The sequence below is a fragment of the Elephantulus edwardii genome, unplaced genomic scaffold (assembly GCF_000299155.1).
Source record: "Elephantulus edwardii isolate Elephantulus edwardi_28Jun2011 unplaced genomic scaffold, EleEdw1.0 scaffold00288, whole genome shotgun sequence".
Lineage (NCBI taxonomy): Eukaryota > Metazoa > Chordata > Mammalia > Macroscelidea > Macroscelididae > Elephantulus > Elephantulus edwardii.
This window is the reverse complement of record NW_006400038.1, coordinates 2,423,662-2,432,003: the sequence shown is the minus strand read 5'-3', so window position 1 is coordinate 2,432,003 and position 8,342 is coordinate 2,423,662. Positions and strand designations below refer to the sequence as shown.

The following is an 8,342-nucleotide window of genomic DNA, read 5'->3' as shown; positions in this document are numbered from 1 at the left end:
CAATAGGTTCAAGTATATCAGAAATTTTAAGGATGGCAAAGGATAGGCTAGGTTTCAAATCTGTTGTTTATAGAGAGTCACCAGGACTCAACTCAATGACATGTAACAAACACAACAAAAATGTATTGGCTTATACATAAATGAGTATTCATCAAAGTATACTAAGTTAATTTCTCTATTAAGTGTAAGTTACTAAACACAGTTCAATGAGTTAGGAGGTAACAGAAAAGGGACCAGATAGACACATAAACAAATAACTAAGATATTACCACCACTTTCACCAGTGGTTTGCTTATCAGTCCTACAGATAACATAAGCAGTAGAAGGGATGACTTTTTTTTTAAGGTGTATAAACTATTAACAGACAGGCCTACAGACTTATTTCTTCTTGGACACATCCACAGTCTGTCCCCGCAGCCAGTGGTCTTGGTGTGCTGGCCTCAAACTCGAAGGCCCCAAAAGTGGCGCAGCCCTCTGGGGGCACGGATCTTCTTCACTCACTCCAGGTCTTCATGGAGCTTGTCGTCCAGACCACTGGCCAGAACCTGACTGTATTTCCCATCCTTCATATCTTTTTGTCTGTTCAAGAACCAGTCAGGAATCTTGTACTGGCGTGGATTCTGCATAATGGTGATCACACGCTCCACCTCCTCTTCAGTAAGCTCTCCTTTCCTCTAGGTGAGGTCAGTATTTGTTTTCCTCAACACCACATAGCCTATCTTTGCACTACCACCCTTAATGGCAGCGATGGCAAAGGCTATTTTCTACCGCCCATCAATGTAAGTGTTGAGTACTTGCAAAATGTGCTGGCACTTCTCTGGGATCACTGGAGACATGGTGGTGGCAGCAACGGCGGCATGTAGGCCTCCGGTGGAAGAGCAGAATGGAAGACTTTTTAAAACAAACAAAAAAAATTATTCTGATCATCTGAAATAGCAGGCTAAGTTTAACAAGATTAGAAAATTCATATAAATAAAGCCTGCTCATTTTGACCTTTTTCATGTGTGGTCACTTGGCATCCCTCTAAGACCACACAATAAAGACTTGTTCATTTCTTTGGACCACCTTCTTCCTCTCTCTCTCAAGTCTTTCTTTCTAACATATGACCAGGAAGAACACCCAAATATAGAACACCCAAACTCCTCTTCACTTCTAAAGATGCTTGAAAGCAAGCAGCAGTCTCTTCTTTGCCTGCAGACATAGTGTCTACTTCTGACTGCTGACCAACTCCCTCACAGCAGTTATATACAAAACAGAGACTTCATCTATTAATTATGGAAAACAGTGGTCTCTTCCTGTTTCTAAAAGAAGACAGTTGTTTCTGCAAACACCCTAAATAGAAAAACAGGGACTGAGGGACAACCTATCTCTCTAACCCAGCACCTCAAACACAAGCAACACTCCCTTTAGTGTCTGGCCTAGGAATGATAACAGGAGCTACTACTAACATTGCAGGCCTAGAAAAATTCCAGCATCTCTCAAAAACTCTCCAAGAGCACCTAGACGATATTACAACTCAGCTCACTGCAGTTCAAGATCAAATAAACTCCCTCACAGCAGTTATATTACCAAACAGGAGACTTCATCTAGGCAACTAGGAATTCCCTCTTGGCTGCTCCCTATCCTAACTCCCTTTCTAGTGATCCTTCTTTTTTTTAACTCTAGGAAAACTAGACATTGTAAAGAGAGAAATGGAACACATAAATATTGACATAAAGGGTATTAGTTAAAAGGGATGGATTTGCTTGGGACATTTTGAATCCCAAGATCATATGATCTACTATAGTGTAGATGAAAAAAAATGGGGTCGCTTTTTTAGTTAAAAAGGCCATTTCTAGATTCATCTTGAAATACAATATTGTAACAAGATAACCATAAACGTACAAGTAAATCTGCTATTACCGCTATCAGTCAAACGTATACACCTACAACCAGAGAGAAAAAGAAGGAAATAGATGATTTCTATCAACTGTTGTAGTCAGAAATCGCTCGAACATGTAACCAAGATGCTTTCATAATAATGGGTGACTGGATTGCAAAAGCCGGGAATCAGGAAGAAGGATCAGCAGCTGGAAAATATGGACTTGGTGACAGAAAAGAGGCTGGAGATAGAATGATAGAATTCTATACAATCAATGACTTATTCATAGCAAATAAAGAAACATAAACGCAGGGTATACACATGGATTATACTTGATGGGATGCACAGGAATCAAATTACATCTGTGGAAGGAACCATTGGAGAAGTTCAATATCAGCAGTAAAAACTATGCCAGGTATTGATTGTGAAACAAACCATCAACAGCAACTGCTCATATGCAAGTTCAAATTAAAACTAAAGAAGGTTACATCATATTCACAGGAATCAAAATTTGACCTTGAGTCTATCTCCCATTACTTTAAAAACCAACTCAGGAATAGGTTTAAGGCCTAGAACACTACTGAACGAAGTCCAGATAAGCTATGGGAAGATACAAGAATATCATAAATGAAGAATGCTAAAAGCCATTACTAAGAAGGAAGAAGAAAAGACCAAGATGGATGTCAGAAGAGACAAAGCAAAGGGAAGAAATCACTTAAGAAGCTGAATAGAAGATTTCAAAGGACTGCTTGGGAAGACAAGGCAAAATATTATAATGAAATGTGCAAGTAGCTGGACTCAGAAAATCAAAAGGGCTGAATTCACTCAGCATTTAAGCTGAAAAAAAACTAAAGAATAAATTCAAGCTACAAGTTGCAATGCTTAAGAATGCTATCGGAAGAATACTGAATGATTTGGGAAGCATTAAAAGCAGATGAAGGGAGTATACAAAATCACTGTAGTAAAAAGAATTGGCTGACACAGAAGAATTTCAAGAAACAACATATGAGCAAGAGGCAATGGTGATGAAGGAGGAAGTTCAGGCTGCTCTGAAGGACTTGGGGGGGAAAAAAAGCCCTAGGAATTGATGGATTACTAATTGATATACTTTAGCAAACAGATGCTGTCCTGCATGTGCTCACTAAGCTTTGCCAAGAAATCTGGAGGACAACTACTTGGCCAAATGATTGGAAGAGATCCATATTTATTCCCATTTAAAAAAAAAGGTGACCCTACAGAGTGTGGAAATTATCATACATATCACTAACATCAAACACTAGCAAAACCTTGCTGAAGACTATCCAGAAAAGACTTGAATAGTACATTGACAGAGAACTACCAGAAATAAAGGCTGGGTTTAGAAGAGATCGTGGCACTAGCGACATTATTGCCAATGTCAGATGGATCTTGGCAGAAAGCAGAGTACCAGAATGTCTGTGTTTCATTGACTATGCAAAGGCATTTGACTGTGTGGATCACAATAAACTGTGGCTAACCTTGAAGAAAATGGGAATCTAAGAACACTTGATCATGCTTATATGAAACTTGGACTAAGCGGCAGTCCTCAAAACAGAGCAAGGAAACACTGCATGGTTCAAAATTAAGAAAGGAGTGCATCAGGGATGCATCTTGTCTCATCTTTTCAATCTGTTTGCATAACAGATCATTCAGGAAACAGGGCTTTGAGGAGTGTGGCATCAAGACTGAAGGGAGACTCATTAACAACCTGCAATTTGCAGATGGCACAACCCTGCTTGCTGAAACTGAAGACTTGAAGCACTTGCTGCAAAAGGCCAAGGACTGTAGTCTTCAGTATGGATTGAAGCTCAACATCAAGATGACAAAGATTCTTACCATAGTGCCATTTGGCAGCATCGTAATAGATGGACAAGAGATTCAGGTTGTTAGCAATTACAGCTTGCTCGGATCTACAATCAAGACTCTTAACACCAGCAGTCAGGAAATCTAAAGACTAATTGCATTGGGAACATCTGTTGTCATGGACCTCTCCAAAGTGGTGAAGAGCAATGATACCAGTCTAGATACAAAGGTGTACCTAAACCAAGCCATGGTTTCTCAATTACTTGCTGTACTACAGAAAGTTGAACAGTGACTAGGGATGACAGAAGAATAGATGCCTTTGAGTTGTAGTGCTGGAGAAGTGTCTTGAACATTCCATGGACTGTCAAGAAAACCAGTAGGTCTGTGTTGCAGACCAAAGGTAGTCTGTCTTGGAGAGCGTGAAACCAAGTCTTCCTTGGAGGCTAGGATTTTGAAGCTCCACCTCACTTACTTTGGGCACCTTGCCAGGTCCTTGGAGAAGGACATCATGCTCAGAAGGGTGAATGGATAGCGCAGGAGAGGGAGACCCACAGATGAGATGGATTGATACAGTAACTGGGGCGATGGGGGTTGGTGTGTCAGAATTAGGGAGATTGGCTCAGGATAGGGAAGGGTTCAGAGCTGCTGTACATGCAGCTATGCTATGCATTGCAGGTAACTTAACCAATAACATTCTATGGTAGGTTTGGAAGCAGGAGTGGCATCCACTTCCTAAACAACTTGTCTCTGGAAACTCTATAAACTTTGATAAATGTCGATAGTTGTAGAGAGGTTTCAGGCATTTTGTTCATAGGGTCGCTGGGTCATGCTCGACTCAAAGGCAATCAACAACAACGATGATTTATAAATCTCTTTCAGGAATATTTAGTAAAATGTCTTACTGCAATCTCTGGAGCCAGTGCCCAAGAACACATGAAAATGATGCTTCTCCTTCAGATCTTATGGGACACCAACACCAGTCCCTCCTACACCAGGAAGTAGCCAGAGATAACTCCGCCCCTAATCATCATATTCCTCTAAGGTCTGGAATGGAGGAAGAAGGTCAGAGTTGCCCTTAGGCCTGATCACTTCTTGAAGAAACCTGATGATGTCTAAGGTCACCAGACCATAGACCCAGAAACCAGATCCTGATAAGGCTTTGGGCCTGATCATAAAAGCCCATACCCAAGTTAACAAGAAGCACCACTTCCCCATACCATCCCCACACACCAAATTCTGAGCAAAATGCCATCTTCCCTAGTCATCCCTAAAACCATATATAAAGGAACTGTCCTTGACTGCCATCATGCCATTTTTACCTTCTCCATGCATGGTCACTTGGCATCCCTCTCAGACCATGCAATAAAGGCCTGTTAATTTCTTGGGGGGTGGGAGAAGGAAGAAATATAAAGCCTTAAATCTTGACCAAATAAAACAACTAGGCAACAATAACATCACAGTAATTCACAGTCATGGATTTATATTTTAGGGATTATCTGCACCTTAAAAGGGAAACTCCAGGAATTCAGTCATAAGAGCCTGGCTAACAGAATCAGGGACCCAGCTTGGGCTTCTTCAAGAATACAGGCAGGAAGTGAGAAGGGCCTGAGCTGAAGATATGGAAAGGAGAAGGAAATGAATCAAGAGACATTAAGAATGCACCCTGTAGAACTCTGCTGACTGCACTGCCTGAGAGAGTCCAGGATGACCACCAGAGTTCTCTTTGGATGATTAAGCAGAAGCAGCAAAATAGGTGTAGACTAAAGAATGGAAAGAATCACTGGCGTGGAAGGGAAATGATGAGGATGGATTTACATGAAGGTGTGGGTTGGCCTTCTGGAGGAAGATCAGGGTTTGAGCTATAGAGCTGGAGGTCAAGAATCTCTGAAGCCACAGTTGACAAGGGCAAAGTGCAGACAGAGGTCGGAGCCCTGAATAAAGTGGCACTTCAGTGACACAAGAAGAAAACGAACCCACAACGGAAGCTGAGGAGGGAAGAGAGTTAGCAAGTAGAAAACAGAACTGAAGGCATATAAAGAAATTTGTGTCTGGGTTCAGAGAGAGTGAGAAAGTGATTTATTTTAAAGAAATGGCTCACATGTTCAAAGAAGGTGGCAAGTCCAGGTGTGTGGGTCAGATGTCAAGAGTGTGAGGGAAATTCAAATCTTTACAGCAGGCAGGGTCTCAGTGTGGCTTCAGAACTTCTGTTCATGAGTCCAAAGGTCATCAGTGAGGAGCAAGTTCTCAGACTGTCAGCTTCAGAGACTCACAAGTCCAAAAGGGGCAAGTGTAACAAACCACTAGGTTCAAGTCCTGACCTGCTGACCAGGACAGGTACAAGATCCGACAAAAAGCTCTAGAATCAGTGCCCTTAGGTGACTTCCCTTCATCAGTTCAACCCTCTAATGCTGCCATATCATTATCATCACTGTGCTGTCCTTATTGAGGAAAAGGAGAAAATGTTGTTGAAGACACATGTAGAGAAACTTGCCTTGATTCAGACAAATGTCACAAATTAGAAGAACAGATAAAGGGTCACCTGGAGATAATTTTTTAAATGACAGATGTTGAGAAACTTTAACAGATGGTTACAGCTCAGAGAAGTAAAAATCTAAGTCAGGAGACTGAAGCTGTTGCCCGGTGTCCCTAGTGAGCTCTGACTCAGAGAGCCCTGTGCACATCAGAATGAAATACTGCCTGATCCTGCACCATCCTCAGTCTCTGCGGTGGTCAAGTCCATTGCTGCAGTGACTTTGTCAATCCATCTCATTGAGGTTCCTCCTCAAAATACACATACACCATGTAATGGAGGTTGTGAGGATGGTACAAGGCCCACAGTGTCTTCTGTGGGACACTGGGTCACGAGGAATTGATGATGTTAGACGCTGTTGAGTACTACTCACAGTGACCTTGTTGTGTATACTGTAGAGGCTGAACCAGCCCATAGCTAACCCTCCAGCGGGCTTTCAGATGCAGTTAACTGCATGGGAGGAGAATGCCTAACTTTCTGCTGAAAACCAGCTGGTAGCCTTGAACATTGTGCCTTCAGGAACTGCCGCACAGCCTCTTGCCACTAGGCCACCAGAGCTCCCTATGAACAACAGATCTGAACCTTGTTCTATCCGGTGCCATCCTCCGTCTCTGACACTCTCAAGCCACTGCTGCAATCACTCTGTCAATATACCTGTTTGAGTCTTCCTCTCCTTTGCTGTCCCTCTACCTTTTCAAGTATGATATCCCTTTCCAAGGAATAGCCTCTCCTATCAACACGCCGAAAGTGAGACAAAGCTTTGTCATCTTTATCCTAGAAGTTATCATTCCGGGTCTGGACTGATTCCATTGACTCCAAAAGCTGTCTTGAAAAGAAGTGCAATCAGAGTGCCTCTCAGAGGCAGGAACGGTGAAATGCTGTGTGCCTCACTGACTTTGGGCATGTTTTCAGGAGGAACTAACTGGTCCTTAGAAAGAGACACCATACTAGGAAAGGTAGAGAGACTGGCGGCAGAGAGGAAGATTCTCAAGATGTATTTATGCAGTGACTACCACAATGGGCTTTAGCGTGGCAGAGACCATGAGGATGTTACAGGATGGACAAGGTTCAGATCTGTTGTTCATAGTCGCTATGAACTGCTTTCGACTTGATGGCACCTAACAAAAACTACCTTAATCGGCAGTTTGAATTCGCCAGATTCTTCAAAGGAGAGGGTGGGTATTCTCCTTCCGGAAAGACTTCCGGCCTCGGAAATCCGAGAGGGTCGCTAAGAGTCGGTATCGACCGGATTGCACTGCATTTGGTTTGGTAGGTTCCAGTCCGACAATTACGCGCCCAACAAGTATGAAAAGACGTGGCTGGAGAGGGTGACAACCGCAGTCAGTAACGCCTGACACCAGGGAAGGACGGAGAAAAAAAACCTGAGACGCACTATTCACTCCCACCTTTCCAAAACCCACCAGCACGACCCCAACACGCCCTCAACAGCCGCGATTCACTTACCGCCGCCCAACTTCCGGCTACTACAGTGACGTCTAGTGGCCGCATCCCGATGTCGTAACGAAGCCTTGGCCTGTCGGGGCGGGGAAAGTGGCGCGCGTGCGCGTAAAGAACTATCCGTAAACCAGGAGAAAGGCGTTCCTAGCACCATTTATAGGCACCTCTGCTGGCCTAGTGGCAAGAAGCTGCGCTGCAGTCTCAAAAAGAGGTTCGAGGCCACCAGCTGCTCCGTGGGAGAAAGATGGGCAATCTCTTCCCATGTTGTTGTTGTTGATTGCCTTTGAGTCTAGCACGACTCACAGTGGCCTTTGAACAAAAGGACTGAAGGCTTTCTATAACTATCGTCATTTATCAAAGTTCATCGAGTTTCCAGAGGCATGTTGTTTAGGAAGTGGATGTCACTCCCACTTCCAACCCATACAGTTGTTGTTGTTATGTGCTATCGAGTCATTTGCGACTCATAGCGACCCTTTGTACAACCCTAAACGCCGTTCTATCCTGTGCCAACCTTGCTGTCTCAAACACATTCATTCCCACCACTCCACTCACAGAATCGATCCATCTCATCGAGGGTCATCCTCTCCTGTGCCGTCCCTCCACTCTCCCAAACATGATGTCCCTCTCCAAGGACCAGTCCCTCCTTGCAACATGCCAAAAGTATGTCAGACG

At 43.4% G+C, this 8,342-nt stretch overlaps 1 pseudogene; it reads right to left on the bottom strand.

Annotated features, from left to right (window-relative positions):
* Positions 1-378: 378 nt before the first annotated feature.
* On the bottom strand, positions 379-836 carry LOC102875093 (annotated as a pseudogene).
* Between the last annotated feature and the right edge of the window lie 7,506 nt (positions 837-8,342).